A 12933-nucleotide genomic window follows, 5' to 3' on the forward strand; every position below is an offset into this window, starting at 1 on the left:
GGGATTGAACACAATGATGGGAAGAGGTACCAAAGGAAGAGATGATGACACCTTACTGGATACACCCTCCTTTGTGAATGACCTTAACCAGTTTTATGGAAGATTTGACATTGCAGACTTTAAAGAGAAGAGCAACGACATCTGTCTAGGCGTACAAAGAAATAATATCATTCAGCTTTCAGAACAGGAAGTTGGTATTTGTCTCTCACAGATTAAGCCCCACAAAGCACCAGGACCTGATGGTTTAGGTGGGCGTGCTCTGAAGGTGTGCGCCAGTCAGCTAAAGACAGTCTTAACTAGACTATTTCAGTTTTTATTAAACACCTGCACTGTACCAAAGACATGGAAACAATCTATCATAACACCAGTACCTAAAAAACCAAGGTCTAAGTCCCTGAATGACTTCCGCCCTGTGGCTTTAACCCCCACACTGTCTAAGTGCATGGAGAGGGTTGTTAGTAAACATCTTCAGGGAGCTACACTGCGACCAAAATGGTCGCATATGCGACCTTTTGAACTGCCGTTGCGACCCTAATTTTTAATGGGTCGCAAATGTGCTACCTAATGTTTTAGACAATATGCTATGATTTACTATGAGCATTTATTAAAACATAAATGTGGATTTTAAGAATACGTTTTATAACGTGCTCTGAGCCATCAACACGTTGGCTTCATTTTGCGTGAAAGCACGTCGTGTCTCTCCCCATCAGTGTGCGTTTGCGTGCTCAGCTGTTTCTCAATGAATTATTAGGTGCGACGCGACGCAAGCGCAGTGTCTTCCATGTTTCTGAACTTGAGCAGAGGTCTTTCTTCACTGAGGACGCGGGACCCGTATGGTTCCGGGTTTATATTTTAAATGGTCTGTCGGGTCCGGTTAGGTCCTAGTTTAATTACTTTGGGTCCCAAGTCTGATCAATATTGAGTTTATATCCCGAGTCGATCGGAAAACGGCCATGAGCGCTACCGCACTAAAGCTCGAGTGCAGTTTAGCGTGCCTTCGGTTTCTATGGCGATGGTTCTTGTTACGACCACACGCTGCGTTTTCTTTCTCACATGTTTTTAATAATCTTATTATTAATAAACCATATATTTTCTAAAACCATATCCATATTAAGTTTGCACAGATTGTAGCAAAAAAGCAATGCTAATGTAAAGCCAATTGCACTGAACGAGCAAAGCAATGTAAAGTTTGTCACCGGGACAGCAAGTAGATTTGAAAATAATATAAGTGGAATAATATTATTGAAATTATAAGTGGATTAAGCTTTTTAAATCGGCAAGAGAGAAATAGAAAGATAGAGCAGAAGCAGTAAAAGTGCCTATTTAATAGAAATTATTACCATTATAACATCAGTCATAACATCAGTCACATTTATAATCTATAGACCTGCACTGTCTATTAATATACTTTACATAGTATTGTATTATATTGAGTTTGTTAAAAGGGGTCTAATTGCTTCATATATCAGTGCAAAAACAGTAAGTGTTTGACAAACAGTGTCAGCTTTGTTAATGGCAAAGAAAGTTTGGAGTATTTAGATTAATGAAATATAATTTGAAATTAATATAAATTTTCAATAAATCAAAGTATTGTGTTGTGTCACACATTATTAGTTCTTCGTCATATGTATAGTAGACCATTATTTGTCAGTGGGTAATGATTGCCCTTTTTACCGGTTACCACCACCAAGTAAATTTCAGATCTGTGGGAAACACTGACTGCAATGTTTAAGAAAACAAGGCAAGTAAAATAAAAAGCATATCTGTATGCAATACAGTTTCATTATTGTTCATTATTACACGGCTCTCTGGAATGCTTGATTCTGATTGGTCAGTTGAGACATTTGCAGGTTCGTTCTTTTCAAATAATAACCGCTCCAAAGTAATAACGCATAGCCGGTACTACTTGTACGAGTAAAATCGCTCCGCGCCAATAAAGATCAATAAAGATTACTGTTTGGCGCCATCTTGTGACAAACACTGGACAACCACGACAAGACATAGACAGCTTACTAGACTGAACTTGACAAAATAGAGCATGACAGCTACGAAGCCAACACACAAAAAAATACAGAATGGGCATTAAAACTTCTCAAAGACTGGCTAAAAGAGAAAAAAATGGAGACAGACAAGTATGAAGCAGAGGATCTTAATAAGGTATTACGATCATTTTATGCATCTGTGCAAAGTTTTGCAGAAGGATAAAAATGTTAATTTAAAACAAATATGCCAATAAAATGTTTCAAATTCATATTCATATTATTTGGCAAGTAGCCGTGTAATAAGCGGGATAATGTAGAGGCAGCCGGTAGTTATTGGGAAATAAGCCCCTTCAGTGTGATACAAGACCCTCCGCTTCGCGTCGCGTCCTGATCACACTGTCGGGGCTTATTTCCCAATAACTACCGGCTGCCTCTACATTATCCCTTACTTATTAACCAGAGCGCCTTAATATAACTTGAAAAAAATACGTGTGACCAAATCATATTTTGCGCCAGTAACTGAAAAAGTTGGTAGCGCAAGTGCCACCAGTGGAAAAGGTTAGTGTAGTTCCCTGATCTTACTTCAGGCATAAAAGAACAACTTGATCCATTACAATTTGCCTATAGGACAAATAGGGGAACCGAGGGTGCTACTCTTACCATGGTTAATATGGTTTCTGGTCACTTACAGCAGAATAACACGTATGCACGGATTTTATTCATAGACTTTAATTCTGCTTTTAATACAATGCAGATCCATATCCTGCTGCAACGGCTTGTGGACTTAGGTGTTAATGGGGGTCTGGTGCACTGGGTTAAGGATTTTCTAACTGACCGCCCACAAAGAGTTTGTGTCAGAGGAACAGTATCGGAGGAAATTGTCCTAAACACAGGAGCACCTCAGGGTTGTGTTTTATCACCTTTATTATTTTCTGTGTACACTAATGAGTTGACATTGCAAGATAATAATTTTAAATTATTTAAATATGCGGATGATATGGCCTTAGTTGGTCTTTTTAATAAGAATGATGCTGTGTCTGATTATTTTGCTCATGTCTCATGGCTGGAGCAATGGGAGTAGGTCCAGTTTTCTGTCAATCAATGTTGTGAAAACAAAGGAACTGATTTTATATCATTCTGAACCATCCCTGTCGCTTACCCTATGTGATCAAACAGTAGAGATAGTAAATAGTTTTAAATATCTAGGTACACACGTGGATGACAAATTGAGTTTCACAGAAAACACTGATTGCATTTGTAAAAAAGCCGGACAGAGAATGTTTTTAATTAGGAAACTGAAGGAGTTCGGTGTTAGCCAAAACATTTTAGAGAAAGTGTATGTCAGCCTAATAGAGAGTATGCTTGTGTTTAATATCTCAGTCTGGTTTGGTTACTTAACACTTACAAATAAAAATAAGTTAGGTAGGATAGTCAAAACAGCAGGAAAGATAATAGGCCGGCAACAAAAGTCACTTGATGTCCTTTATAGTACAGCCTTAAATAGAAAGGCCATGAGCATCATTGGTGACAATACACACCCCCTCCACAATGAGTTCGAGCTCCTTCCTTCAGGACGACGTTACAGGGTGCCTTTGGCAAACAGGAACATATATAAGCGATCTTTTATACCAAGTGCAATTAATATAATGAATAAACCACATTAACTGGAATGTTTGTTACAGGAGAGGAAGTATATTGTACACTGAGTGTAGGTATACAACTGCAGTAACGGGATAAGATGGGCGGAGAGATGTATGTATGGCACCGATGTGATTTGATGATGGTATGTTGTTATATTGTATGTTAATCTTTGTATCATGATGTTTTATAGGTCTGGTGAGACCAAAGACAATTTTCCAGCCTTGGCTGGACAATAAAGTTGTATTCTAATTCTAATTCTTCTAATTTGCTGTCAATGTACAGGTTGTTAAGTGAGGTCAAGCCCTTCCTTCTCCAATCATGATATGCTATGTCATGCCATGGAGGTAGAAAACCATGGTTAAAGCATATAGGTGTTTGTACTGATGTATTTGGTAGTTTTAGAAAACACCTAACCTGGTTTAAAATTCTTACTGACTGTTTTACCACAAAGCATAAATTCTTATAGGGCTGTGAATTTTTGAACTTGGAGAATAACATGGCTGACAATGAAGAGCTATTCACAGAGTTGGCCTATAAATGCATCCTTTTTATAAGTGTTCGCCGATGGCATGGCGTTGCCACATTAGTCTTGAAGTGGCTCTCAAATCGCATCAGCATTAGCTTACGGCCACACCACCCTGAGCACGCCCGCTCTTGTCTGATCTCGGCAGCCAAGCAGGGTCGGGCCTGGTTAGTACTTGGATGGGAGACCGCCTTGGAATGCCAGGTGCTGTAAGCATTTAATTATTTATTTAATTATTTATTTAATTATTTATTCATATAATTTTTTCCATAAATGCATCCTTTCTGTAAGCTTTCGCCGATGGCATGGCGTTGCCACATTAGTCTTGAAGTGGCTCTCGAATCGCATCAGCACTAGCTTACGGCCACACCACCCTGAGCACGCCCGCTCTTGTCTGATCTCGGCAGCCAAGCAGGGTCGGGCCTGGTTAGTACTTTTTGTGAGACCGCCTGGGAATACCATGTGCTGTAAGCATTTAATGGCATGGCGTTGCCACATTAGTCTTGAAGGGGCTCTCGAATCAAATCAGTGCTCGCTTACGGCCTGAGCATGCCGGCTCTCGTCTGATCTCTGAAGCCAAGCAGGGTCGGGCCTGGTTAGTACTTGGATGGGAGACCGCCTAGTAATACCAGGTGCTGTAAGTGTTTAATTAATTATTAATTTAATTATTTATTCATATAATTTTCTTCCATAAATGCATCCTTTCTGTAAGCGTTCGCCGATGAGCACCACCCTGAGCACGCCCGCTCTCGTCTGATCTCGGAAGCCAAGCAGGGTCGGGCCTGGTTAGTACTTGGATGAGAGACCGCCTGGGAATACCAGGTGCTGTAAGCATTTAATTATTTATTTAATTATTTATTCATATAATTTTTTTCCATAAATGCATCCTTTCTGTAAGCGTTCGCCGATGGCATGGCGTTGCCACATTAGTCTTGAAGTGGCTCTCGAATCGAGTCAGCGCTCCCTTACGGCCACACCAACCTGAGCACGCCCGCTCTCGTCTGATCTCGGAAGCCAAGCAGGGTCGGGCCTGGTTAGTACTTTTTGTGAGACCGCCTGGGAATACCAGATGCTGTAAGCATTTAATTATTTATTTATTTAATTATTTATTTAATTATTTATTCATATAATTTTTTCCATAAATGCATCCTTTCTGTAAGCGTTCGCCGATGGCATGGTGTTGCCACATTAGTCTTGAAGTGGCTCTCGAATCGAATCAGCGCTCGCTTACGGCCACACCACCCTGAGCACGCCCTCTCTCGTCTCATCTCGGAAGCCAAGCAGGGTCGGGGCCTGGTTAGTACTTGGATGGGAGACCGCCTGGGAATACAAGGTGCTGTAAGCATTTAATTATTTCTTTAATTAATTATTTCTTTAATTATTTATTCATATAATTTTTTCCATGAATGCATCCTTTTTGTAAGCGTTCGCCGATGGCATGGCGTTGCCACATTAGTCTTGAAGTGACTCTCGAATCGAATCAGCACTCGCTTACGGCCACACCACCCTGAGCACGCCCTCTCTCGTCTCATCTCGGAAGCCAAGCAGGGTCGGGGCCTGGTTAGTACTTGGATGGGAGACCGCCTGGGAATACAAGGTGCTGGAAGCATTTAATTATTTATTTATTTAATTATTTATTCATATAATTTTTTCCATAAATGCATCCTTTCTGTAAGCGTTCGCCGATGGCATGGCGTTGCCACATTAGTCTTGAAGTGGCTCTCGAATCGAATCAGCGCTCGCTTACGGCCACACTACCCTGGGCACGCCCGATCTCGTCTGATCTCGGAAGCCAAGTAGGGTCGGGCCTGGTTAGTACTTGGATGGGAGACCACCTGGGAATACCAGGTGCTGTAAGTGAGGGATTTGATTTTGTTTTACTAATTGTGCGGTTTATAATTTTTATTCATGTGTATTATTACAAAAATGATTTCTGTGTTGAGAATATGAGAGCTGTCTGTGTGTGGAAAGTTATCAAGGAGGGGGTGGCTGATGTGTGTGTGGGAGCTGGGGGGCTGTGGTTTCGGTTGAGGGTAGAAACCAGCAGATGTTGATAGCAAGAGGCCCTGAGGGGAAAACACACAGATAACATGTATGCATTTACTAACAACCATTTACTTTGAGATTATTACATTTGGAAGTGTTTAGATTAATGAGCTTAACTGTTTTTATGAATAATAATGTGTTGAAGGGGAAATAATTGTGTTTATGCCTTTATACTTATCACTAGAATAGAAGTGTGTTTAACAACAAGATATGACTAAATAAGTTCCAGAGCACAAGATGTTCTGTATATGTGTGTGGTATGCAACCCCCACAGGCTACAGCGGTATGTGGTGATGGAGTCAGATAAGGAGGCCAGCCTGTTCAGGGGGAGGAGGAATCTGAAGAGAGAACGACGATATATACTCATGTTATTTCCTGAGCTGGCTGTTCGTCGCTGCCTGCTGTTAGGACTTGAGACGAACCAGCATGCTGTAACTTTTTCATATCTGATCAATAAATATTCAATTTAGATATTCGTATCTTTTACAAATTATGAACATGCTCTGGACACCTTAAAGTCCAACATAAGCATTTCCTTATTTATTTAATTATGTATTATTATAATTTTTTTCAATAAAAGCATCCTTTCTGTAAGCGTCCGCCGATGCCATGGCGTTGCCACATTAGTCTTGAAGTGGCTCTCGAATCGAATCAGTGCTCGCTTACGGCCACAGCACCCTGAGCACGCCCGCTCTCGTCTGATCTCGGAAGCCAAGCATGGTCGGGCCTGGTTAGTACTTTGATGGGAGACCGCCTGGGAAAACCAGGTGCTGTACACATTTAATTATTTATTTAATTAATTAATTATTTATTCATATAATTTTTTCCATAAATGCATCCTTTCTGTAAGCGTCCGCCGATGGCATGGTGTTGCCACATTAGTCTTGAAGTGGCTCTCGAATTGATTCAGCGCTCCCTTATGGCCACACCACCCTGAGCACGCCCTCTCTCGTCTGATCTCGGAAGCCAAGCAGGGTCGGGCCTGGTTAGTACTTGGATGGGAGACCGCCTGGGAATACCAGGTGCTGTAAGCATTTAATTATTTATTTAATTATTTATTCATATATTTTTTTTCCATAAATGCATCCTTTCTGTAAGCATTCGCCGATGGCATGGCGTTGCCACATTAGTCTTGAAGTGGCTCTCGAATCGAGTCAACGCTCGCTTACGGCCACACCACCCTGAGCACGCCCGCTCTCGTGTGTTCTCGGAAGCCAAGCATGGTCGGGCCTGGTTAGTACTTTGATGGGAGACCGCCTGGGAAAACCAGGTGCTGTAAGCATTTAATTATTTATTTAATTAATTAATTATTTATTCATATAATTATTTCCATAAATGCATCCTTTCTGTAAGCGTCCGCCGATGGCATGGTGTTGCCACATTAGTCTTGAAGTGGCTCTCGAATCGAGTCAGCGCTCCCTTATGGCCACACCACCCTGAGCACGCCCTTTCTCGTCTGATCTCGGAAGCCAAGCAGGGTCGGGCCTGGTTAGTACTTGGATGGGAGACCGCCTGGGAATACCAGGTGCTGTAAGCATTTAATTATTTATTTAATTATTTATTCATATAATTTTTTTCCATAAATGCATCCTTTCTGTAAGCGTTCGCCGATGGCATGGCGTTGCCACATTAGTCTTGAAGTGGCTCTCGAATCGAGTCAACGCTCGCTTACGGCCACACCACCCTGAGCACGCCCGCTCTCGTCTGTCCTCGGAAGCCAAGCAGGGTCGGGCCTGGTTATTACTTGGATGGGAGACCGCCTGGGAATACCAGGTGCTGTAAGCATTTAAATAATTATTTATTCATATAATTTTTTTCCAGAAATGCATCCTTTCTGTAAGCGTTCGTTGATGGCATGGCGTTGCCACATTAGTCTTGAAGTGGCTCTCGAATCGAGTCAGCGCTTGTTTACGGCCACACCACCCTGAGCACGCCCACTCTCGTCTGATCTTGGAAGCCAAGCAGGGCCAGGCCTGGTTAGTACTTGGATGGGAGACCGCCTGGGAATGGCTCATGACCCCTGCAAGTACATATTGCTCAACCCTGGGATCGATCGAAAGTGATCAAAGCGGATGGCGCCAACGCTGGTTAACGTACTTAAGTGGTATTTACAGAAATTGTAAATTTACAGGCCTAGTTGATTAAAATCCACTAATCTGTTGAATGTGTTGTTTATTATTTTCATAGTTTGAGTTGATGTAACTGATGAGATTCATACAGTCAAGTGAAAAAGTGTTATTTTTTTGACTGAATTAAGAAAGGTTGTAATGTATCAGTGCACTCTCTTTGTCTGGAAGACTTCTACTTGCTTTGATGTGTTTTATTTTACACTATCCCACCCCTTCTGAAACCCAAGCATACAGGACAGAGACTCCAACACACTTTAAATACCTTTACAACTTTTATTTTTCACCCAGAATGTGTTTCATTTAAAAAGCAATGCATGAAAACACAAGTAAACAAGATCTGTTTAGTTTAAAGCTCTCTCACCACAACAAGGTACAGATCTACGAGCAAGAACACGAGACAAGACGAGAGACAAACATTTACTACCATTTGCAAACATTAATTAAACATGGAGCTGACATACAAAAATCACAAGGACACGCACACATAAATAACATTAATAATAACCAAAAACACTTAACAGTTAAAAACACAAACTTGTACTTAAGATAAAAATAAACAATTGGTTTGTACAGGCAAAAGCCCAATAAAGAACAGGATTATCCAAAGACTCAGGTCACCAATCAACAAATAAAGGCTCAAGCCATTCCTGTCTCTTAATTTTTTTGTGTGTTTTCTTTGGCAAACTTTTGTTAAACATGAAACAGATAAAGACATACAAACATCACAAAGTCATGAAGCTGACAAAGACAAACAACACGCATGACAAAAACACAGATTATCTGAACATGAACAACCATTAAAGGGTATGTAAACTGATTAAGGTTAAAATTAATGAGGTTAGATTGGCCTTGACATTGAACATAGGCCAGAACATGTTTGTATAAATAAAGATACTATAAAGTGCACTAAAACAGCAACATAAATAACAATAAAAAACAAACACAAGAATATTCTTAAGTAAAACTGTAAAGTGCATTTTGTTTACTTTTGAACTATATAAATCAATAGATTGTACTTGCTGAAGCACTTTAAAACAACAAACAAGCCTCTTTCTCTCTCCTACAGATGGCACAGGAGAAGTGGCATCACCCCAAGGTTATTTTCGTAAACGAAAACTGAAACTAAGACTAAAACTATCAGCTAAAAAACATTTTCGTTAACTAAAATAAAATTAAAAATTCATAATAAATGAAAAACTAAAACTAAACGAAACGAGCAACAGTTATTGTAAAACTAACTGAAATAAAATAATAATTATCAAAAATAAGTATTCGTTTTCGTTATTAATACGCTCTCATCCCGTGGCGGAAAATCTGAACAGGCTTTATAATAGACCCCTTAATCGCCTACATCACTGTGACGTCACCGCTCTAGCTGGAGGCAAAACATGAGAAATCATAGCAGGCGCACTAAAAGTTCGAGGTTTTGACTTTAAAATGTCGTCTTCTTGTGTTTTTGGTTGCCAAAATATAAGTAACAGCACTTTTGGTTCAAAACTAAAGTTTTACCAGATCCCGGCAGACATTCCTTCACAGAAATAAAGAAGACAATTGTGGTTGAATGGACGGAGACGATCGCAAATAATGCTCGTGTTTGCAGTTCACACTTCATTTCAGGTAAAATAATCTATGCATATGTATTGGTCTTATCTAGTACAAATTAGAAAGTTTCTGTTTTATAGGTGATGATAAGTCAACCGTCAGTGCACTAGCTAGCTTAAATGTTAAACAAACATAGGCTACAGCGATCGATGTGTGTGCCATCCTTTGAATGATCTGAAAATAATCCCCATTGCTAATCATGTTTAGCCCAGCGATGGGTTTCATTAGACAATAAGCCTTGACAATATTCCCCAAACCAGCCGAAAATACTTCATATGTAGGAAATATCCAAAACCTGGTTAAAATGTTTCCAATGAGAACAAGATACAAGAACTAGCTGTTACAGAGTTAATTTACAAAAATAGCTGTCACGCAGAGTCAGTAACTTTACATATTCGGACAGTTCCGAACCTTCTTCTGCATCTATGTTTAATAAATCCCTCCTAAAACGTCCTAGCTTACGCTTGTCAGTATTGCGTCCGCGGCTCTTTTTGCCTCCAACTAATTAGAGTTGTGACCAGTGGTTGTGACGTTCGCGAACGAACCGATTCTTTTGAACGGCTCACAAACATGAACGATGGGAGCCGAGTCGCGGCTGGAGGGGAGCCGTTCTTTCTGTCGTTCTTTTTCCCTATGCGTGTTTCACACAGATGCACACAAATTAGCTCATCCGTGAGACAGAACAGTTATAGGGGGAGGGGCGCACCCAGCGCAGGGGTTGTTCATTTAAGACTTGAAGGGGCTGATGTCCTATTTGCAAAGTTTACATTAGTAATAGTAGTAATATTGGACTGAATGTAGACATTTCCATTTTATTTATTCTAAATTGTGGAAGTGTTTGTAGTAAAAGCTATTTTGCACAGAAATTCATTGCAGCCGGCTTTGTTTTTTTTTTTTTTGTGAGTAGGTATTGTATGAATAACATAAGTCAACGTAGCTTTACACATACACACACTTTGTACTAAAGGTAAATCCAAAATAGTGATGTCACTGTCTAATGTTGTGCAACCCTATGGAATATAGTCTACACATGACAAACGAGGTAATGATCAATATTTCAGAATAATTCAAACTCAGATATTGGTGTGTGATATCTGAGTTTTAATGATTTGACTACAATCAACCTCATCATTCCTCCCAGTGATTATTTACAGTTTTACAGGACAAACTGAGATGCCCCAAGCTGGCTTCTTAAAACTGACTAAATATTTAAAAAGAGCCGTTCCTTTCTTTGAAAGGAACGGATCGCCAAGATCCGGATCCCCTAAAAGAGTCATAAATCCCATCACTAGAGCTAATCCTCACCCACCCGGAGACGTTGCAATGTTTACAAACTTTTAAGGAGTCTTTACTTGTAGATGGTGCTTTATGCATGTGAGGTTAGCTTAGGCTGAAAGCAACCTCAGTTAACTAATAAATATGTCAGACAGTCTAGCTACTGTTAGCTGCTAAACTATAATTAATAAAACTATAACTGAAACTAAATAAAATAAAAACTAAATAGAAATGTGTTTGCAAAATAAAAACTAAACTAAAACTAACAAAACCATTCATGAAACTAACTAAAACTAAACTTAAATTTAAAGCAAAATTGAAAACGATACTAAAATAAAAACTAATTTAAAAAAGCAAAACTATAATAACCTTGCATCACCCAGGTAAGTTATTTACACAGTTCTCCTCTTTTCCAACTCGTACAGCACATTGTCAAACCCAGAGGTGGTGGATTTCCTAGTGGATGGACAGTAGGAAAATATCTTCTGGGTGCTTACAGACACTTTTTCCTTGAAAGGTGTGTACCTCTTCCAATGTCCAACACAATTAGGCACGTGGCAAGCCCCACTGCAAAGACTTGTTAGGCATGAATCCCTTGACTGTTGGGGCTGGAGGTACAAAGCTCCGGGCTGCACGATGGCCCATGAAACAGGATGGAGGGAGCCTGTGGCTGTGCGGGGAGAACCAGCAGTATGGGTGCTGTCGACATAGGGGGTGATCATAGGTGGGCGCAGCAGGCTTTGGCTGGAGGTGGGTGGACGCAGCAGGCCTTGGCCGAGTGGAGGAGGATGATGCCATGGGCTGAACGGGCCGGTTCACAGCAGGCACAGGCTATGGCTCTTCAAAAATAATCTGGAAATATAAAATAAACATGTAATGAGTATTGTAAGGAGTATTGTAATTTCCTAAATAAAGATAGCTCCTCCCCAAAGAGCACAGCATGAGATCACCATGAAGGCTCGGGAAAACAACTCTCTACGATTCACAGTTGACTTCCCACCGAGACCATTTGGTTTTCAGAGATCACACTTTTAGGATGTCATACATTTGTATTCTCATTCTCTCAAAGCAAACTGTATATGAAATGCCACATGCACAAAGAATCTGAAACTGATCTTATTTGTTTTCACTCAATGCAAGTGGTTAATGGTCTCACTCACTCACTACAATGTTAAAGTTTAAGCAAACTTCATTCAATGTTGATAGACACCTCCCATCTTAGGCATAAATGTTTGTCGTTGGTTTCCACCATTTGGGCCTACGGATGGATGGGTGATATATCCCCCCCCCCACAGTATTGTTATGATGTGTGCGATTTGCTTTCCACAGCCAACAGGTGAAACAAAGTGCTTATGACAACTTACCTCCGCTTCTCACCACGCCCATCCAGCCTCATGATGAACATGCTGGTACTGGACCTGAGGCCGGTCTGGTGTTGTGAGGGATGTTGGCAGCACAGGAGCTTCCGGGAACGGTGCATCCGACAGCACTTTCGGGTGAGGCATCCCCTTCGGCAGTACCGTCGCCCCGTAGTATTTTTCTCCTCCCTGGCAGTGAAAGATGAGATGGACTTGGTATTTAAGTTGGGCAGTGAAATGGCAAGACCGCCAAGGATGGGGACTTCTCGAACTCTGCAATCCTCTTATACTGTCCCTTCAAAGAAGCCGTGACCTGGCTGAGGTGAGCTGATTGGCTGGTGCTCGGTTCTTCAGCATCTTGGAGGAGGAGGTAGAGG

The 12933-nt window shown here is 40.8% G+C and overlaps 1 protein-coding gene, 1 long non-coding RNA gene, 1 other non-coding gene and 10 pseudogenes across 3 annotated transcripts in view; 12 read left to right on the forward strand and 1 right to left on the reverse strand.

Annotated features, from left to right (window-relative positions):
• LOC129447580 (uncharacterized) overlaps positions 1–12933 on the forward strand; it is a 253528-nt gene that overhangs the window by 152559 nt on the left and 88036 nt on the right. The window lies entirely within an intron of this gene.
• On the forward strand, positions 4244–4362 carry LOC129417308 (5S ribosomal RNA; annotated as a pseudogene).
• Positions 4503–4620, forward strand: LOC129417506 (5S ribosomal RNA; annotated as a pseudogene).
• On the forward strand, positions 4864–4980 carry LOC129417694 (5S ribosomal RNA; annotated as a pseudogene).
• LOC129417700 (5S ribosomal RNA) lies at positions 5110–5227 on the forward strand (annotated as a pseudogene).
• Positions 5372–5491, forward strand: LOC141354411 (5S ribosomal RNA; annotated as a pseudogene).
• Positions 5888–6006, forward strand: LOC129415903 (5S ribosomal RNA). The gene has a single exon (XR_008635037.2). It is a non-coding gene; the product is annotated as a 5S ribosomal RNA (ribosomal RNA).
• LOC129417370 (5S ribosomal RNA) lies at positions 6853–6971 on the forward strand (annotated as a pseudogene).
• Positions 7108–7226, forward strand: LOC129417389 (5S ribosomal RNA; annotated as a pseudogene).
• Positions 7356–7474, forward strand: LOC129417351 (5S ribosomal RNA; annotated as a pseudogene).
• Positions 7611–7729, forward strand: LOC129417386 (5S ribosomal RNA; annotated as a pseudogene).
• On the forward strand, positions 7859–7977 carry LOC129417274 (5S ribosomal RNA; annotated as a pseudogene).
• LOC141353273 (uncharacterized) overlaps positions 11577–12933 on the reverse strand; it is a 2453-nt gene continuing 1096 nt past the window's right edge. Inside the window, exons 3-4 of the long non-coding RNA XR_012360293.1 lie at positions 12563–12933; positions 11577–12050 (exon numbers count right to left, since the gene is read on the reverse strand). The exon at positions 12563–12933 is cut by the window's right edge and continues 87 nt beyond it. This is a non-coding gene — a long non-coding RNA (uncharacterized lncRNA). The remainder of the gene's footprint in view (positions 12051–12562) is intronic.

Source organism: Misgurnus anguillicaudatus, chromosome 21, assembly GCF_027580225.2.
Source record: "Misgurnus anguillicaudatus chromosome 21, ASM2758022v2, whole genome shotgun sequence".
NCBI lineage: Eukaryota > Metazoa > Chordata > Actinopteri > Cypriniformes > Cobitidae > Misgurnus > Misgurnus anguillicaudatus.